The sequence below is a fragment of the Protopterus annectens genome, chromosome 7.part0, assembly GCF_019279795.1.
Source record: "Protopterus annectens isolate FY-2018-M chromosome 7.part0, PAN1.0, whole genome shotgun sequence".
Classification (NCBI taxonomy): domain Eukaryota; kingdom Metazoa; phylum Chordata; order Ceratodontiformes; family Protopteridae; genus Protopterus; species Protopterus annectens.
Window position 1 is genome coordinate 484753494 of NC_056739.1, and position 21414 is coordinate 484774907.

The following is a 21414-nucleotide window of genomic DNA, read 5'->3' on the forward strand; positions in this document are numbered from 1 at the left end:
TTAACAGTAACAGATGTCTATTGCTGCATCTTAACAGTTATATATTTCTCTGTTCTCAAATTACACTGTCTTTGCCTAAAAATGGGACAGCTGCCTCCCAGTGCACCATTAGTAGTTTCTGAAAACAGACAAATTAAACGCACCGTTCAACGATCACCAGGTTTCAATCCATTATACTACAGACCAAAGCTTTGACACCAGTCCATCTGAAAGACTTTCAAACATACAAGTAACCCACAGTTCAGGCCACAAACACACACACCTGCACAATACATACACTAGCTCTCACACATACATACGCACAAGTACACACAAACACAAACACACACTTTCATAAAGGTGGGGTTTGCCCTCATACTTGCTTACATCATTACTCTTACTGCAATCGCACCACCAGAATGGAAAAAAAGGTAATTGTTCATTGATTTATGCAAGGCAATCGGCCTGGGGGACAGTTGGGAGCTTAGTCACAGCAGTTTACTTCCCATGTCCATTGGGGACATGACCTGGGGTGAATGTATGGTTGCTCATCCATTTGCCCAAGTTAGATAAAGACTGTGAGGGAACTACTTTGAAGTAGAACTGGTGCTTGTTCCAAAGCTATCGTTTGAGAGGCATTAGTGCAAATTATGGGTTGTGTTTATATTATAGTACAGGTTAAGGACCTTAGAATACATATTTGTGTTGTTCTAGCTTTATGAACATGCAGGGAGGTCAAACAGGATGGGCAACTTACATTCTTGTAGGCCAGGCAAGGATTACTGTTAAAAATGCTTTATATAGTTTAGAGAACTCATACTTGAGGTTTTATTTTTTTGGTGAGAAAATTTTTTCTAGATGTACCATATTCTTGCATGTATACATGCCAACAGGAGCATTACATCATGACATATGCCTGATAAGGTACGAGTACAGAAGGATTTCCTTTATCATGGAGGATATGTCTTTAGCAATCAGTTGAGCTAGGCTGAAGGATTTCCTAACAAAAGTAGACAAGTGATGATCAGAAAGTCCATACTCCATTAATATGCCAAGGTCTCTAATGATTCATAAACAGATGGTTCATAAGTTAGTACTAGGCAAACTGCCCTTGCATGCCATTGTAAGCCTAGCCAATTATCCCTTGTGAGACTCAAACCCTGCACCTTGTGTTTGTAAGGCAAACACCTTAACCATTAGGCCACCCCATAATAATATGACGTCAATTTTGAGTGTGTGTCATTTATATGAAGGAATACAGGGTAATTTTACTTCCTAGAGTACCATACTAAATTACTTCGTATTAAACTTTAGTCCCTGGTCCTGACATGAATTTATATTGGCAAGCCACCGTTTCAAGATGTTGGGGCTAACTGACGAGTTTATGACAGTCCCTACTTTGTAGTCTTCAGCCTTGGTCAGCCAGAGACCTTCTCTCCAGATATCAGCCTTGATGTCAAAGAAGTATATGCTGAATAGTAGGGGTCCCAAGCTTGCAGACCTGTGGGTTGCCCCTGGTGAGGTCACCCCCCACCCCGAGGAAAGTGGGTCTGGGTGAGTGAGTGAGTGAGTGAGTTCTATATGTTAGCCAGTTTGTTTTCCAGTGAGTTACATAAAGGTTTCTATTTCATATGGGTAAGCTTATCAAGAATACCAGAATGTGAAATAGTGTCAAGTAGCCTTCACTAAGTCTACATAGGCAGTCTTGTACTCTCATCCTCATCTATTGCCTTTGTGCCCCCCCCCCCAAAAAAATAAATAAATAAAGTCCATCAGGTTAAGTAGGCAAATTCTGCCGTTCACAAAACCAAATTGGTTTGGGGAGAGGGACTGCAAACTGCCAATATCCTTACTTATGAACTGCGTGATGATGCATTTCATAACATTACAACTGAGGCTGGTAAGATCACTCAGTTAATAGTTCTCAGAATCAGAGGCTAGGCTACGTTCGTGAAAGAGGAACGCAAAAGCTGTTCTCCAAGCTTCAGGTACACAACCATTGTACATAATGTGGTTGATACAGTGAAGTCTACAAGGCAGAGTTTCATGCTAACAAGGAAATGGCCTAGCATGTTGCCTGGACCTATACAGATAATCTCTGGTTTTATACAGGACTTTTTAATATTTGTTCTGATTAATCCACAGGGGAAGGTGTTTGCTGGATGTTGTGGGGAAAGCATGCAGAGGGCAGACGGGAAAAACAGAAGTTTAAATTTGTGCTCTAGTATATTTGAGGTTATCTTCAGGACTGCAGTAGGTGGTGATGTTTGACATCAAATCAGTACAGTGTATGGTACTTCTGTGATTCCTAACAAAGTTAAGGAAGGCTTTGCGTTTAACTATGGATGTGGTGGCAATATTTCATTCATATTTAGCTTCACAAGCCTTCAGCTTTTGCCTTTCATATACATTAATCCTCTTGAAGTTTCTTTTGGAATGGGGTGATTTGAGTTTAATTCGTAAGCGATAAAGAGGTTTTTTTTTTTGTAGAGTTTGTTGATGTAAGGGTTCCACCAGAGGATTTTATTTCTGAATTTGGTAATGTATTTATAGGAAATGGAGACAAAAACTCTGATGCATGAGTTTAGGTGGGAATAGAAATTGGTGATATAAGTAGCTGTATTAAATGTGAGGTTCTTATCCACTGGTGGCTTTTCAGTTTCATTATATCAGATGTAATTCTAGGAATATAGCTTTGTAGAAGTCTCTGAATACATTGTAATTTGAAGATGTCTTATACGCTCATAGGTGTATACTAGGCTAATGGCCCTGGGGCCTTTACAAGCCTAGCCCATAGGATTATCCTGGCATTGTGCCACCCGACCTTGGTTCCCAGTGCCTCTGTCAAGTAAAGCCACTGGAGTGATCCATGGGGTGAATTTTCCATTTCCCATCCACACATCAAGATTTCTCTTGAAGAGGGCCAGTGAGGTGCTCTGCTTGACATGTATGGAAAGCCTATTCCACAGCATGGGCAGTCTCTGGGTTATGAACCTGTCCCTCCAGCATGTTCTGCTGCTTGTGGTAATGAGGTTGAGGTCTCTGAAGCGTGTGGTGCGGAGGGATTGGGACTTCTTTAGATGTAGCATTTCTAACAGAGCTGCATCAGACATGGCTTTAAGTCAAGCAGAGATCCCCTCTAAGTAGGCGACATGAAACAGAGAATAGTTGGAGTTTTTTTAGTCTGTTCATATAGGACAAATGTTTAAGGCCTATGATCCTCTTTGACATGCACTTGCGGCCTCTCCAGTTGTTGCAGGTGTTTAGTGAGGTGCATGCCAAATGGGGCATTGTACTCAATGACTGGTCTAATGAGGGAATAGCAGAGAAAGACAATGACCTCCTTCTTCCCGGATGCAAAACTCTTAGTAATGAGGTGTGCCACATAGGACTTTCTGACCACAGTGACAATGTGGTGATCAAAAGAGGTTGCTGTTAACCTGTGTTTCCAGCACTCTTATAACGCCTTCTGTGTTCAGTGGACTACCATCAATGTGATAATTCATGGGGACTGGGTTTTTCCCAAAGAGGATGACGACATTTTTTGGCATTGAGCTTAAGTTCATGGTTCTGACACCAGTCGTTGGTCTCAGTAAGGCCTTTCTGTAGGATGTCAACATCACTTGGAGAGTGGCTAATAGCTCCCACCTTGCAAATGTTTGCAAACTTTGTCAGCCAGAGTCCCTTAGTGTTGGCCTGGACTTCAGGGAAATAAGATACCAAACAGGAGAGGGCCCAGGACCGAACCCTGTGGGACTCCACTCGTGACTGGTCGGCAGTCTGACTTGAAGTCAGCTACTTTCACACTGTCTGTTCTACCTGTGAGCCAGTTTGCAATCCACCTAGTGATATAGGGGTTGATGCCTTGCTTGGTGAGTTTTTCTATGATTCCTGAGTGGGGAATGGTATAGTACAGTTGTGTACACTTACCATAAATGCAGATGTTCGAGTGTATTCACTGTTGCAGTCATTACATTTGGGTAATCTGCTGGAAGGTTGCCCTCAGTCGGCCTGAATAACAAAGTCTTGGGTCCTGCGTCAGTTGCTGTCTCCTCTTCCATGACGTCAGGTCGTCAGGGATATAAAACATGCAGCCGATGCCATTTTAATCAGTTTTTCTTGCCCCAGATTGTCAGGTGCCCCCCAAATGGGGAGCAAAAATATATAAATATATATATGCATGTAATTTAGAACACAAAAAAATTTACCTCCAACTAAAAACAAATACATCAAAATGGCTTTTGCGCATAGTGAAGGAAAGGAGGTATAATAATAGAGCAGAAAGGGGGCTGGAGGGTGGGTAACCCGGACTGCAACAGTGAATACACTTGAACAGCTACATTTATGGTAAGTGTACGCAACTGTACTATGTTCTTCGTGTTTCACTGTTGCAGTCATTACATTTGGGTAGAATCCTAAAGCTATGGACGGGAGGATGGAATTATACAGCATTAGGAGCGGCTATAAGGCCCTGCAGGACTGCAGTGGCAAAGCCTGCCCTGGATTTAGAAAAGAGGTAAATGGTAATGTTTTGTGAATGTATGAACTGAACTCCAAGTAGCAGCTTCTAGAATGTCTCTGGTAGGAACCCCTCTGAGAAAAGCTGCAGAAGTAGATGCAACCCTGGTGGAATGGGATCTGATCCCCTTTGGGGACAGGTTTACCATGGTGTATGTAGCAGAAACGAATACAATGGCTTATCCATTTTGAAATAGTCTGCTTCGAGATAGCCTTCCCCTCTGCCCCTGCAGCAAATTCCACCAGTAGTTGTTCAGAGTTTCGTAGAGATTTTATCTTGTTTAAGTAGAATCATAGTTGTCTGTGTACATCCAATGAATACAGAATCCACTCCCCCTTGTTCTGCGGATTTGGGAAAAAAGTTGGCAGATGAATGGTCTGTTTAAGAGCCACACTGGATACCACCTTAGGCATAAAAGAAGGATTGATCCTGAGGGCCACCCTGTCTGGATAAAAGATAATGAAAGGCTCCACTGCCATGAGGGCCTGTAGTTCTGAAATCCTTCTAGCTGAAGTGACTGCTAAAAGAAAAGCTATCTTCCAAAAAAGAAATTTTACGTTTGCAGTGGCGGCTGGTTCAAAAGGAGGTAGGGTGAGTTTTTCCAGCACAAATTTTTGGCCCCTCTGAGTTACTGCTTTAGCAGGGGATGAGAAAAGAGAGGAGGCTCTGTGTTGTAATGAGCCAAAATGGCAGAGGCATGGATTTTTATAGAAGAAAAAGATAGGCCCTTGTGAAGCATCTCAGTTAAATATTGCAGAATCTGAGGAATATTGGGCATTGCTGTGTTTATTCCTTGTGCTTGGTTCCAGGCACAGAATCTCTTCCATTTATCAGCATAAGATTTTCTAGTACTAGGCCTTCTAGCCTCCAAAATGACATCCATCACATGTTTACTGAGGGATGTGACTGGTGAAATTAGTTGATTAGCCAGGCTGCAAGATTCAATGCTTGGAGCAGAGTGTGCAGAATTTGATAGTTCTGCTGGACAACAGATGAGGAGTTTGAGGCAAGTACCACAGAGGAAGATGCAACATATTCCTTAGAAGTGGGTACCAATGCTGGCGAGGCCAGTCTGGAGCAATCAGAATCATTTTTGTTTTTTCCTGTCTGACTTTTAGTAAAACCTTGGAGAGCAGAGGCAGATGGGGAACGGCATAGACTGATAGGTTTTTCCAGCTGAAGGATAGAGCATCCACTTTCCAAGCTTTTTTGTGATGAATTCTTGTGCAGAATTTGTCCAACTGGTAGTTTTGGGGTGAGGCAAAAAGATCTATGTCTGGGCTCCCCCATTTTCGTGTCAACATGCTGAAGATTTGCAGATCCAGTTTCCATTCATGTTGGTCCATTATATTTCTGCCTAGGTCTGCCAGAATATTTTGCTTTCCTGGTAGAAATTGAGCTTGTAGATGTATTTTTTAAGTCAAGGCTGTGTTCCACAAGGCCATAGCTAGCCTGCAAAGGGGGTAGGAGTGGGTACCCCCCTGCTTGTTTATGTACCACAAAACTGTGGTGTTGTCCGACGTTATCAATTGAACTCATTTGTCTGGCGTGAGGTAAGCCATCTGGGCAGTTGTATTCCAGCTTGCACCCAGGAATGTAATTTGAGAGGGTACCAGTTGTGATTTCTTTTCGTTTATGGTGTACCCTAGGCATGTTAGAAGCATTTTTACAAATGCCAGATGTTGTATAAGAGTGTCCTTGTCCTTTGCCTGAATTAGACAATCGTCCAGATAAGGATAAATTTGAATGTTTCTTTGTCTGCAAAATGCAATCACTGGTGCCAGGCACTTTGTGAAGACCCTGGGCGCAGTAGATAAGCCAAAGGGCAGTGCAGAGAAAGTACAGTTTTGTACCTACCATAAATGTAGATGTCCGATAGACATGCAACTGCAGTCATAACATGTGGGTTGTCCTGCCTCAGGCAGCCCTCGGTCGGCCAGATTCCAAAGTCTGGGTCCGACGTCGGCTGATGTCGCATTTCTCTCCGACGTCAGAGCGGCTGGAGTACATAAGCATCAGCCGACGCCATTTTCTTCAGTGTTTCTTGCCCCAGATGCCAGGTGCCCTCCAAGGAAGGCTGTAATCAAATTGGAAGACAAAAACAGGATTCCAAACAAATAAATGAGCAATAAAACAAATACACCATAACAGATATCCCCAGCTAAGAGTAGCAGGGATAGGAGTGGACCCTAGGCATAGAGAGGTATGGAGGGAGGGAAAATCCGACTGCAGTTGCATGTCTATCGGACATCTACATTTATGGTAGGTACAAAACTGTACTATGTCCTTCAAGAATGCAACTGCAGTCATAACATGTGGGTAGAATACCATAGCTTAGCTGGGGGAGGAGGTATGCTCTAGGACAGAGATGGTGTGGCAATCAAACCCTGCAGGACTGCCGAAGCAAAGCCTGCTCTGGATCTGGAGTATAGAGGGAAATTGTAGTGTTTGGAGAATGTATGCACGGAGCTCCATGTAGCAGCTTCTAGAATGTCCTTGGTAGGCACCCCTCTTAAGAATGCTGTAGAGGTGGCTGTAGCTCTGGTGGAATGTGGTCTGACATTGGCTGGAACAGTCTTTCCATGAAAGGAATAACAGAATCTGATGCAATGTCCAATCCATTTAGAAATAGTCTGTTTTGAAATTGCTTTTCCTTGGACTGCAGGGGCGTAAGCTACAAAAAGTTGTTCAGACTTCCTACTTGCCTTGGTTCTGTCCAGGTAGTATCGAAGTTGTCTGTGAATGTCCAAGGTATGCAACAGTCTTTCCCCCATATTCTCAGGATTGGGGAAGAAAGCAGGCAGATGAATGGATTGATTTAAAGAAACCCTAGATACCACCTTTGGCATAAAAGTAGGGTTGGTCCTTAATGAAACCCTGTCTCTATGAAAAATAATGAAGGGTGGTATTGCCATTAGGGCCTGTAGCTCCGAAACCCTTCTTGCCGAGGTAATTGCCAACAGGAAAGCTGTCTTCCATGAGAAAAATTGCAAGTCAACTGAAGCTGCTGGCTCAAATGGAGGTAGAGTCAGTTTTTCTAAGACAAAATTGAGGTCCCAGGCTGGCACTGGGGCCTTTCTTGGTGGCTTAATGTTCTTGATTCCCCTGAGGAATTGTCTTAGTAAGGGGTGAGAGAAAACAGGAGGATCAGTGTTGTATCTAGCTGAAATAGCAGATGCATGTATCTTTATGGAAGAATATGAGAGGCCGTTCTTTAACATATCTGCCAAATATTCCAAGATGAGTGGGATGTTCAACAATGATGCATCATGACCCTTGTTGGAATTCCAATTGCTGAATCTTTTCCACTTTGCTAAGTAAACCTTTCTGGTGGATGGTCTTCGAGCCTCTGTTAGTATCCGCTGAACTTCCTTGGAGAGAGATAAGCTGAAGTTATTTATGGGATCTCCCAGGCTGTTAGCTGCAGTGTCTGAAGATTTGGATGCAGTGTTTCGAAATTGTGTTGAGTCAATAGTAGAGGCCACTGGGGGAGGGCCCACCTCCTGGTGTGACATATGCTCCGTAGTAGTGGGCACCAGTGTTGTCTTGGCCAATCCGGAGCTATTATGATTCCCTTGGGCTTCTCTGCTTTGATCTTTAGTAATACTGAGGTCATCAGTGGCAGAGGTGGGAATGCATAGATTGCTAAGGAGCTCCAGTTGAATGAGAGGGCATCTATTTTCCAAGCTTTTGGATGGTAAGTCCTTGTGCAAAATTTTGGTAGAAGATGGTTGAGGTGAGAGGCAAATAGGTCCACTTCTGGCTTGCCCCATGTCGAGGTGAGTTGTCTGAAGGCCTTCGGATGTAACCTCCACTCGTGTGGATCTGTGAAATTCCTGCTTAGGCTGTCCGCCAACACATTGTCTTTTCCTGGAACAAACTGGGATTGTAACTGGATGTTTAGGCTCAGTGATTTCTCCCAAAGCTGCATTATCAGTCTGCAAAGGGGGTAAGAGTGGGTGCCCCCCTGCTTGTTTATGTACCACATCACAGTGGTGTTGTCTGTCCGTATCATTAAATGGCCTTGCTGGAGTTGGTGTTGAAAAGCCTCGATGGCATGCATTACTGCCAGCATTTCTTTTTGGTTTATATGCAGATGTGTTTCCTTTGGAGACCATTGTCCTTGTATACACCTGCCTTCCATGTGCGCCCCCCATCCCAGGTCTGAGGCGTCTGTAGTCATGGTCTGTGTTATCTGTGGTTTTTTGAATGACATACCTGTGTTTTCCTGGCTCACCGAGGCCCACCATAGGAATTCCTTTTGTAGGCATGGAATGAGTGGTAAGATTGTCTCCAAGTTGTTGCTGTGTTGAGACCAAATGCTTTTTAGGTACCATTGAAGCTTTCTCATGTGTAGTTTTGCTAATGGAACCAGTAGAATGCAGGATGCCATGTAACCCAGGACCTGTAAGAATCTCCTTGCAGTCATATGGGTGAGTTTTGCTAAACCTTTGAAGTAATGAGTTAACTTCTCTTGCTTGTCTTCTGTCAGGTAAGCCATCTGAGAGGCTGTGTCTAGTTTGGCTCCTAAGAAGATTATTTGCTGGGATGGCTGCAGTCTTGACTTTTGGAAGTTGACTGTGTATCCCAGAGCTTGAAGTAATCGTATGACATAATCCAGGTATTTTGTCAACATCAATTTGTCGTCTGCTTGTATGAGGCAGTCGTCCAGGTACGGGTAAATTTGTATACCCTGGAGCCTGCAATGAGCAATTACTGAAGCCAGGCATTTTGTAAATACTCTGAGCGCAGTAGATAAGCCAAATGGCAATGCTGAGAATTGATAATGCTCTGGCCCTGCAAGAAATCTGAGGTATCTTCTGCAGCTGTGTCTGATAGGGACATGCAGGTATGCCTCCTTGAGGTCCAGAGTAAATCAGCCACGACTCCTTGCCCAGCATGGGAAGGAGTTGCTGTAGAGTCAGCATTTTGAACTTTGGTACTATGAGAAAGGTGTTTAATGCGGACAAGTCCAGTATTGGTCTCCATTGAGATTCTTTTCTTGGAACAAGGAACAGTCTTGAGTAAAACCCCTGGTCTTGTTCTTGTTGTGGAACTCTTTCTATTGCCTTCATTCGAGTCAGCAGAGTGATTTACTTGATAGCCTCTGCCCTCTGATTTTGTGGTAGGTTTGGCATGCCTTGTTTTCTTGGTAAGGTATAAAAATGAAACCTGTACCCTCGGTCTATAATGTCCAAAATCCATTTGTCCTTTGTCAGTCTGTGCCAGTTTTCTGCAAACAGAGATAATTTTCCGCCCAAGGGAGCTTCTAGTTGTTCCCTGGTAGGCGGTAGTAGAGGAAAATCATTGAGTTTGTGGTTGTTGGGCAAGTGAAACCCCTGCGCCACTTCTTTGGTTTCCTGGCTGCCATTGTAGTCCCCTGTAAGGGCCTCTGTATTGGCCTCTTCCTCGGCCACGTCTGTTCTTACCCCTTTGAAACTTTTCTGGATTAGGAAAGGACCAGTTTTTTGAAGGCCAATTCCTACTGAATCTGGGGGGTTGAACCTGGAGGAAATCTTTCACAGTCTGAACTGATTTTGCTTTTTCTTCGATGGTCTTTAACACATCCTTAGCATTTGCACCAAAAAGCTTGTTCTTTTCCAAAGGTGCATCCAGAAGTTTTGCTTTTACATGATCTGGTAGAGGTTGATCTTTTAACCAAGCATGTCTACAAATCACTGCCCCTGTCATAGCTGCCCTACATGAAGCTTCCAGTGCATCATATCCACACTGCAGGAAGTGATTGCTTACTTGCTGAGTGTTATGTACAGCTTCCTGCAAAGTCTTCCTGTCTAAAGGATCAGGAGAAGCTAATGTTTTTTGTAAATCTTCTAAGAGGTAATCCTGATATTGTAACATATGAAAAAGGCAATTTAAAGCTCTCATAGATAAGGTAGTGGATGTGTAAACCTTTTTGCCCCATCTCTCTAATGACCTCGCTTCCCTGTTGGAGGGCAAAGGATTTTTTGAGGTGGAGGCTGAAACTCCTTTAGGCCCCTGTGAAATAGTTTCCAAATCAGCAGTATGGGCCCTGAATAAATGGGAATGAGTTTCTGGGACCCTGTAATACCAGTCTGGCTTGGCTGGAGCCAGAGGAAGAGAATCAGGGGTAGCACTAGAGACAGAATACAAATCATCTAGAACATCAAGTACAGAAGGAATAGCTAAGGGCCTGTGCTGAGGCTTCTTAAGGAAAGTCCTAAGGCATTTCCTAGAATCAGAATATTCCTGACCTTGCCATTTGAAATGTTCCCTCATGGTGTGCAGAACTTCCCCAAAAGAAATATCCTCAGGAGGGGAGGCCGAAGGGATGGAATCTTCTGCATCCGAGTCCTCATAGGTCTGGAAGAGCTCTTCCTGGCTATCAGAGTGGACAGAGCCCTCAGAATCTTCATCTGAAGGAGTAGGGTCAGAGGGTTCAACCCGGGGCCTTTTATCAGGAGGAGGCTGGGATGCTCTCTCAGGATGGGCCTGTAACCTCTAATCATGGAAATTAAATCAGCAACCATGGACATAATTTGTGTCTCCGGAGTCGGCTGAGGTAAGGATTTAGAAGTAATATGCTTTGTTTTGCTGGCTGCCTTAGCCCTAGTGTAGGCTTTAATAGACATGGCCATAGGAGGCCTGGCAGCTCCACGTGCAGGAGTGATCTTGTCTACAGCAAAGGTCTCGGGCATTTCCTCGGTTTCGGTATCCGGAGGAAAATCTATAACTGGCGTCGGAGTAATGTCTGGAATCGGAGTAGTCGGTAATGCGGTGTCTTCAGATCGGAGCGGTGGAGTGACCGTCTCAGAGGGAACCGGAGCACTCGCGCTAGGTTTTGGCGTGGAGTCAGTGGTAGACGCGGGCCGAGGATGTCAGTCCCAGTCTTTTTGCTTTTTGGGAGTTTGCGATGTTGGAAGATCCGACGGCATGGTGTAAGCAAATTTATTGCTGAAAACATTTTCAGCGAACTCCGCCTGGCGCCTGAGAGTGCGCTTGTTGAAGCGAGCACAGGCTACACAGGCCGAGACGTCGTGGTCTGGGCCCAGGCAAGGGAGGCAGTTAAGAGTGGAAATCCTTATGAGGTATTTGTTTACCACAAAAAAGACAATTGTTAACTTTTTCAGTAATTTCTGACATCGGCTGAGGCAAGAAAAGGTCCCCAACGGGGTACTTAGCTTTTTTGATGACTTCGGTATCGTAGAATACAGGAGCTGACCGACTGGCACTTGCGAACTGCTTCTGCTTCGGGCACCGCGCGGCAAGAAAGACTGGAGAAAATGGCGTCGGCTGATGCTTATGTACTCCAGCCGCTCTGACGTCAGAGAGAAATGCGACATCAGCCGACGTCGGACCCAGACTTTGAAATCCGGCCGACCGAGGGCTGCTTGAGGCAGGACAACCCACATGTTATGACTGCAGTTGCATTCTTGAAGGACATCTGGTAATGCAAATAGCCTGCTTTGAAGCAGAGGTATCTTCTGCAAGACTCCCTGATTGGGATAGGCAGGTAAGCCTCTTTTACATCTAGAGTTACCAACCAGGCATTCTTGCCTAGCATAGGCAGTAGCTGTTGTGGAGTCAGCATCTTGAATTTTGGAATGTCCAGGAAAGTATTTAGAATGGATAAGTCCAGAATTGGTCGCCATGATTTGTCTTTTCTGGGTACCAGGAAAAGTCTTGAAAAAAAGCCTTATCCTTTTTCCTTTTCTGGTACTGGTTGAATAGCCCCCATATCCGTGAGGGACATGACTTGCTTCTGGGCCTCTGTCCACTGATATGGAGGCAGATCTGGCCATCCGTTTGGAGTTGACAACATGTGGAAATGAAATATAGAATCCCAGGTATACAGGTTTAAGACCCACTTGTCCTGGGTAATTAGATGCCAACTGAAGTGCTAGTTTCCCCCCCAATGGGGCTGCCAAAAGATAAGTGCTTGGAAATGGCAGAGGAAAGTCATTGAGACTGTTTACCGTATGGTGGTGCTTTGCTACTTCCTGATTTGGAGGTGAAGGCACCCCATTGTTTTGCCCTGTAAGATCCTTGTGAATTCCGGTAGTCAGATTGCTAACCAACGACATTTCAGGATAGTTAAATCTAGAACCAAAGTATTTAGAAGCAAAAATATACAGACGCTTAATAGCACATTGGTTAAATTTAGCACAAAACCGACAGCAAGGCAGGTTGTGGTCAGGGCCTAGGCAAGGAATACAGTTGTTGTGTCTTTCGGCTTTTCCTGGTTAGGGGTCGCCACAGCGCAACTCTGGTCTGCTAATGATCGGCAGTAGATTTTTACGTGCTGGCTTGCCGGGCCTAATGCACAACCTTCAACGAAGGAACGCCCATTCACGCATGTCGCCACACAGAAGACGCTCTAACTGAGAATCGAATGGGCAACGTCTAACTGTGAGGCGACAATGCTACCGCAGCACCACCACCGCAATACAAATGAAAATCCTTATGAGGTATTTGCTTCCCACAAGTAACACAATTATTAACTTTTACTGACATCAGTAAGGAGCAAGAAAAAAGTTTCCCCAACGGGGTACTTGGCTTTAGTTAGAAGACTTCGGTTCTGAAACACGAAAACGAAAATTTCAGGAGTCTGCCGACCGGCACTTGCAAACTGCTTCTGCTTCGGGCACCGCGCGGCAAGAAAGACGGATTAAAATGGCGTCGGCTGCATGTTTTATACCCGATGACCTGACGTCATGGAAGAGGAGACTGCATCTGATGCAGGACCCAAGACTTTGTTATTCAGGCTGACTGAGGGAAACCTGCCAGCAGATTATCCAAATGTAATGACTGCAACAGTGAAACATGAAGAACATCAAAGGCCTTGGCCATCAAGGTAGGCTGTGAACCACCTTGCCTTCATCCACACCTCTGGTGACTGACTCAAAGAAGTTGACCAAGATGAGCAGGCATGATCTACCCTTCACAAAACCAAACTGTGTGGGATCCAAAGTTTGGAGATTCCCTATATCCTTGTTTATTATGTTAGCTGGAAGCGGCGTTCGTAGTTTTTAAATTAACAGGCTGTAAATTCCGGTTAAGAAATAAGCATTCTTGGGAAGGAATATTCAAAAGGGGACAGCAGATACATCATAGCTGACAATTTCACAGTATGTGTGGAAACTGTTACAGCCTGGGCCTGGGGTCCACTGAGCGTGTGGACAGTGATCGCATTTCTGAAGAACTGGCCACAGCGTTTTGTTTTGCAGCCGACTGTCCCTCTAGGTAGAGACAAACGTCGACCTGATTGAAGGTTGGAAGACACAGTTCCATCTTTGGGCTCAGTTTAGGAGCAGATTCACGAGGAGACAACGGAATCAGCGGCAGTGACTAAGGTCAGCCACTGGATTTTCTATTTGAATAGTCCCTGAACTTTGGAATACAGTGAGTTCTGCCCTTTTTTGGTTAGTTTTTTTTGCAGTGGAATTTTTACAGCTTGGGTTGCTGACGGTATTATCTTATGGTGACTGAGTGGCGACTTCCAATTGTGTTCCTTTGGATTATTTACAGGTACTGTCAGACGCTAATAATTTTTGGTTTCTTCGGCAATCAAACTTTTCTAGGTCTTACTATTGGCTGGTATGTTTTAGTATAACCAGTAAATTGAAGCAAAAACAGTCATAAATCAGCACTGGACATTTATTGTGTTGTTTTGGATTATTAACAGGTATTGTGGGATGCTGGATGCTATATCATTTTGTGTTTCTCATATTCATAACTTATCTATTCCCTATTATTGGCTGATATTAGTGTAATCAGCTATTTCACCATGATAGTTATTAACCAGCACTGGGCATTTTACGCTGATTGCATTTGCCTTTATTTGGTTATATCTTGTTAATATTTCGTTGAGGCCTAGCAGTCTGGGTTTCATCTTTATTTCCAGGAGATTCACTGGACACTATTCACACCACAAAGATTTTTCCAATTATTATTATATTATGGTCATGACATCATTCTTTTTGGGACAGGATTTATAAAGTGCAGTTTTGTACCTACCATAAATGTAGATGTCCGATAGATATGCAACTGCAGTCCTTACATATGGGTTGTCCTGCCTCAGGCAGCCCTTCGGTCGGCCGGATTCCAAAGTCTGGGTCCGGCGTCGGCTGATGTCACCTCTTCCCCGACGTCAGAGCGACTGGGGTATAAAAGCATCAGTCGACGCCATCTTCTTCAGTGTTTCTTGCCCCAGATGCCAGGTGCCCTCCAAGGAAGGCTAAATTTAGAGACTGGATAAAAAATTCCAGACATGTACAGCAGTAATAAACAGATACACCATAACAGATTTCCCCAGCTAATTTGAAAAAGGGAAGTGGACCCGAAAAGGAGAATTTACAGAGGGGTAGGAGGGAGGGAAAACCTGACTGCAGTTGCATATCTATCGGACATCTACATTTATGGTAGGTACAAAACTGTGCTATGTCCTTCAAGAATGCAACTGCAGTCCTTACATATGGGTTGAATACCATAGCCAAGCTGGGGGTGGTAGGATCCAAGATAAAGATGGTGTAGCTAAAATGGCCTGCAGGACTGCCGAAGCAAAGCCTGCTCGGGATCTGGAATATAAAGGCAGGTTGTAGTGTTTGGAAAATGTATGCACGGAGCTCCATGTAGCAGCTTCTAGAATGTCATTTGTAGCCACCCCTCTTAGAAAGGCTGTGGAGGTGGCTATAGCTCTGGTGGAGTGTGGCCTGATACTGGCTGGCACACCTTTTCCATGGAAAGAGTAACAGAATCTGATGCAGTGTCCAATCCATTTTGAAATTGTTTGTTTGGAAATTGCCTTTCCCTGTACTCCAGCAGCGTAAGCTACAAATAGTTGGTCAGACTTTCTGTTGGCTTTTGTTCTGTCCAAGTAGTAGCGCAATTGTCTGTGTATGTCCAAAGTGTGCAGTAGCTTTTCTCCTTTATTTTGAGGATTGGGAAAGAAGGTAGGCAGGTGAATTGTTTGATTTAGAGACACCCTGGATATCACTTTTGGCATGAATGAAGGATTGGTTCTTAAAGAAACTCTGTCCTGATGGAAAATGAGAAATGGAGGTACTGCCATGACGCCTGTATCTCAGAGACTTTTCTTGCTGAGGTAATTGCCAACAGGAAAACTGTTTTCCAGGAGAGAAATTGCAATTCTGAAGATGCTGCTGGCTCAAAAGGAGGAAGAGTTAATTTTTCCAACACGAAGTTGAGATCCCATGCAGGCACTGATGGTTTTCTGGGAGGTTTGATATTCTTTATCCCTCTTAGAAACAAGGATGCGGGAACACAGGTGGATCACTGTTGTATTTTGCTGAAATTGCTGAAGCGTGTATTTTTATGGAAGAATATGAAAGGCCATTATGTAGCATTTCTGCCAAGTATTCTAGTATCTGTGGGATGCTCATTACTGATGCATCCTGACCCTTGTTGGCATTCCAGATGTTGAATCTCTTCCATTTGGCTGAGTAAGTTTTTCTGGTGGAAGGTCTGTGTGCTTCCAGTAAGATCTCTTGAACTTTCTTGGAGAGAGAGATATGGGGAGAAGTCATGGAACCCTCCAAGCTGTCAGCTGCAATGTTTGCAGGTTGGGATGAACCGTCCTGTAATTGTGCTGAGTCAGAAGCAGAGGCCATTGAGGCAGAGGCCACGGCTTGGTGCGAGTTATGCTCCTTAGTAGTGGATACCAGTGCTGTCTTGGCCAGTCTGGAGCTATCAAAATGCCTTTCGGTTGTTCTGCTTTGATCTTCAGTAACACCTTGGTCATTAATGGTAGAGGTGGGAATGCATAGATTGTTAAGAGTTCCAGCTGAAGGAGAGAGCATCCATTCTCCACGCTTGAGGATGGTGTGTCCTCGAGCAGAACTTCTTCAGATGATGATTGAGGTGTGAGGCAAAGAGATCTATGTCCGGCCTCCCCCATGCATGAGTTATTTGTAAAAACATGTCTGGATGCAACATCCATTCGTGCGGTTCCAAGATGTTTCTGCTTAGACTGTCCGCCAGCACATTGTCCTTGCCTGGAACAAACTGGGATTGCAACTGTATGTTCAGTTTTAGGGACTTTTCCCAAAGAGTCATTGTTAGCCTGCAGAGGGGGTACGAATGAGTGCCTCCCTGTTTGTTTATGTACCACATAACAGTAGTGTTGTCTGTCTTATTAGCAGTTGGCCTTGTTGAAGAAATTTTCCGAAGGCGTCGATAGCATGAATCACTGCCAACATCTCTTTTTGATTGATGTGTAGATGCACTTCCTGGGGTGCCCATTGCCCTTGAATGCATCTGCCCTCCATGTGCGCCTCCCATCCATGATCTGAGGTGTCTGTTGTAATGGTTTGGCTTGTTTGAGGTTTGTTGAAAGACATGCCCTTGTTTAGCTGGCTTGCTTGTGCCCACCACAAAAATTCCTTTTGTAGACATGGAATGAGTGGAATAATTGCTTCTAAGTTGTGGCTGTGTTGAGACCATAAACTTTTTAGGTACCATTGTAGTTTTCTCATGTGTAGTCTTGCCAGTGGAATCAGAAGGATGCAAGATGCCATGAAACCCAGGGCCTGCAGGATTTTCCTTGCAGTCATCTGGGTGTGCTTTGCTAGGCTTTTGAAGTAATCTGGTAATTGTTCTTGTTTTTCTTCTGTGAGGAAAGCCATTTGTGAGTTTGTGTCCAGTTTGGCTCCTAGAAAAATTATTTGTTGGGATGGCAGTAGTCTTGATTTTTGAATGTTGACTGTGTATCCCAAAGCCTGTAGTGTTTAATGACATAGTTCAAGTTTCTTATCAAGGCTTGCTTGCTGTCCGCTTGTATAAGGCAGTCGTGCAGGTAAGGGTATATTTGTATCCCCTGGAGTCTGCAGTGTGCAATTACTGATGCCAGGCATTTTGTGAATACTCTGGGCGATGTAGATAAGCCAAAAGGCAATGCTGAGAATTGATAATGCTCTGACCCTGCAAGAAATCTGAGGTATCTTCTGCAACTGTGTCTGATTGGGACATGCAGGTATGCCTCCTTGAGGTCCAGAGTAACCAGCCAAGACCGCTTGCCCAGCATGGGAAGAAGTTGCTGTAACGTCAGCATTTTGAATTTTGGCACAATGAGAAAAGTGTTTAGAGCGGACAAGTCCAGTATAGGTCTCCATTGCTTTTCTTTTCTTGGAACAAGGAACAGTCTTGAGTAGAATCCCTGGCCTTGTTCCGGAGTAGGAACCTTTTCTATTGCTTTGATCTTTAGCAACTTTGAAACTTGTATGAGTGCCTCTGCCCTTTGATTTTGTGGTAGGTTTGGCATGCCTTGTCTTGTTGGTAAGGTATGGAAGTGGAACCTGTAACCTTTGTCTATTATGTCCAGAATCCATTTGTCCTTTGTTAAAACGTGCCAATTTTTTGAAAATAAGGATAATTTTCCACCTAAAGGTGCTTCTCTTTGAGCCTTGGTCGGCGGTGTCAAAGTCAAGTCATTGTGATTGTCCCTGTGGAGCAGTAGAAGCCCCTGCGCCACTTCTCTGATTAGACGGTTGCCTTTGACGGCCCCTGTAGGAGCCTCGGTATTGCCCTCTACCTCGAGCCCGCCTGTTTTTTCCCCTTTGGAACTTGTCAGTGTCTGGAAAGGACCAATTCTTCGAAGGCCAATTCCTGCTGAACCTTGGTGGCTGAACCTGGAGGAAATCTTTGACTGTTTGTACTGATTTAGCCTTTTCCTCAATTGATTTCAACACATCCTGAGCATTAGCACCAAATAGCTTGTGTTTTTCCAGAGGTGCATCTAGAAGCTTTACTTTAACATGATCTGGCAATGCCTGTTCTTTCAACCAAGCATGTCTACGTATGACGACCCCTGTCATAGCTGCCCTACATGAAGCTTCCAATGCATCATAACCACACTGAAGAAAATGATTGCTAACCTGCTGAGTATTATGAACCAAATCCTGCAAGGCCTTTCTATCTAAAGGCTCAGGAGAGGCTAACTTTTTCTGCAAATCATCCATAAAGAAATCCTGATACTGAAACATATGAAAAAGACAGTTAAGTGCCCTCATGGCTAGGGTGGTTGAGGTATAAACTTTTTTACCCCACCTCTCCAGGGACTTAGATTCCCTGTCTGCGGGCAAAGGATTTTTGGCCGTGGAAGTGGCCACTCCTTTGGGCCCCTGGGAAATAGTTTCTAGATCAACAGAGTGGGCCTTAAAGAGATACTTATGAGTTTCAGGAACCCTGTAATATCTGTCTGGCTTGACAGGAGCAGGAGGGAGAGAATCGGGAGAAGCACTCGAGTCTGAGTACACATCATCCAATACATCTAACACTGGAGGAATAGCTAAAGGCCTGTGCTGGGGTAACTTGAGGAAAGTACGAAGCCTTTTCCTGGAGTCGGAGAAATCCTGGCCCTGCCACTGAAAGTGCTCTCTCATGGAGTGGAGAATTTCCCTGAAAGAAATATCCTCAGGAGGAGAGGCGGAGGGAATAGATTCATCAGCATCAGAATCCTCGTAGGCCTGGAAGGATTCTTCCTGGGAATCTGAATGGCCTGAGTCACCAGAGGCTTCATCTGAGGAAAAGGTATCTGTCTGCTCAACCCTAGGCCTTTTGTCTGCAGGCGGCTGAGAACCTCTGTCTGGATGAGCCTGAGAGCCTCTGATTAAAGAAATTAGATCTGCAGCTAAAGTCATGATCTGTTTATCTGAAGTGGGGCCCTGGGAAAAAGATTTAGGAGGGTGAGACTTAGCCTGGCTAGCAGCCTTAGCACGTGTATAGGCCTTGATGGACATAAACACCGGAGGTCTAGCTGCCCCACGTGCAGGAGTAACTTTGTCCACCGGTATGTCAGGCAAATCTTGGGCTTCGGTTTCAGGAGGAAAATCAACAACCAGCACCGGGGAAGCCTCCGGGACCGAAATGTGCGGTAAAGCGGTGTCGTCAGTCTGGAGCGGTTGAATTACCGCCTCCGAAGAGACCGATGCACTCGCGGTAGGTTTTGGCGTGGTGTCGGTAGAAGTTGCGGGCCGAGAATGTCGGTCCCGGTCCTTCCGTTTTTTGGAAATATGTGTTGTCTGTTGTTCCGACGGCATGATATAGGCCCCAAAAAAGTCTTCAGCAAATTCTGCCCGGCGCCTGAGAGTGCGCTTATTAAAGCAAGCACAGGCAGCACAGGCCGAGACTACGTGGTCTGGGCCAAGGCAGGGAAGGCAGTAAGAATGGAAGTCCTTATGAGGTATTTGTTTACCACAAGGCAAACCGTTATTAACTTTTGCAGTTTTATCCGACATCGGCTGAGGCAAGAAAAGGTTCCCCAACGGGGTGCTTAGCTTTTTGATGACTTCGGTAACTGAAAACACAGGAGCTGGCTGACCGGCACTTGCAAACTGCTTCTGCTTCGGGCACTGCGCGGGAAGAAAGACTGGAGAAGATGGCGTCGACTGATGCTTTTATACCCCAGTCGCTCTGACGTCGGGGAAGAGGCGACATCAGCCGACGCCGGACCCAGACTTTGGAATCCGGCCGACCGAAAGGCTGCCTGAGGCAGGACAACCCATATGCAAGGACTGCAGTTGCATTCTTGAAGGACATCTTTATATTGTTCACCTTCTAATACTATTTCTGGTTGCCTTTCATGACATATATACATACAGCTATTATGGTTTACAATCAAGGCATTTGCATTTTTTGAACGCTTTGCTACTAGGGAAAATTATTTTGCCTTATACAGCATTAGAATTGCCATGTGTTCTTATGAAGTTGGAAAGTTGCTACAGTAAAAGGATTTGTGTTGCCATGAGTTTTCTGGAGGATATGAAGTCTGAAACTCAAATGTCTTGTCATTCCAGTTGACAAATATTGTTGTCTTTCGGCTTTTCCCGGTTAGGGGCCGCCACAGTGGAACTCCGGTCCGCTAATGATTGGCAGTAGATTTTCATGGTGCCGAGTTGCCAGCTCGACGCCCAACCTTCAATGAAGGCACGCCCATTCATGCATGTCTTTCGGAACGTCACTCGACCCGCGGGGAGGACATGCAGACTCCACATAGAAGGCACTCCCCGCACTAGCTGAGAATCGAACGGGAGAACCTCTTGCTGCGAGACAACAACGCTACCGCTGCACCACCGTGGAATACCTCATTCCAGTTGACAAATACCTTGTTTAATTACTACTGCCCTTTACCGCTTGATGTTTTGTGTAAAGCGCACCTTTGTTACCACAGCTAAACTCTCCTTTATAATGGGGCATATTTTTGTATATTGTAAAGCCAAGACATAATATTGTTCCTTTTTACTGTACTGTTTGTGACTTATCTCTGCATATACTTGTAACGAAGATTTGGACTTTATTTAGGCCAAGACTTCAACTCTGATGGAACTATTGTATGCTGTAATTGTCTTTGTATTTGCCATCTTTGCTTCTAAATACACCCCTTCTCTCATAATGTTACACTATTCTCCAATACCCATACTGCTGGCTACTTATGTAATCACCTTGTATGAAAACCAGATGCTTACCGATTATCAGTACCCAAATAGCATACCAGATGTAAAACAGCCCACCTTTAGCCATACTAATCAATATGGGTCCAACTCTAAGCCTTGCTCACTCTTTCAGCATGCAAACCCCAGGCACACAAGCTGTAGAGCCAAACAATATTACAAACTTTTAAACTACTGAAACTTATCACCAAGTATAGCCCTAGTCTTACACTTGATGGTGACATTCATCCCAACCCTGGCCCATCCACCTCTGATAGAGGGGATATATATATATATATATATATATATATATATATATATATATATATATATATATATATATATATATATATTACCTGCCATCTAAGCCACAAAACTACAATTAGCAGACCTACCAACTCTCTCCTGGCCTGTCATCTCAATATTAGAATCATCAATAACAAGATACATGAACTGCATGCACTTCTGGCTGTCCATTCCCCTGAGATTCTC

At 44.5% G+C, this 21414-nt stretch overlaps 1 protein-coding gene across 1 annotated transcript in view; it reads right to left on the reverse strand.

The window, feature by feature from the left end:
* The window catches only part of LOC122806553 (very-long-chain 3-oxoacyl-CoA reductase-like), a 529905-nt gene that overhangs the window by 333337 nt on the left and 175154 nt on the right, over nt 1-21414 (reverse strand). The window lies entirely within an intron of this gene.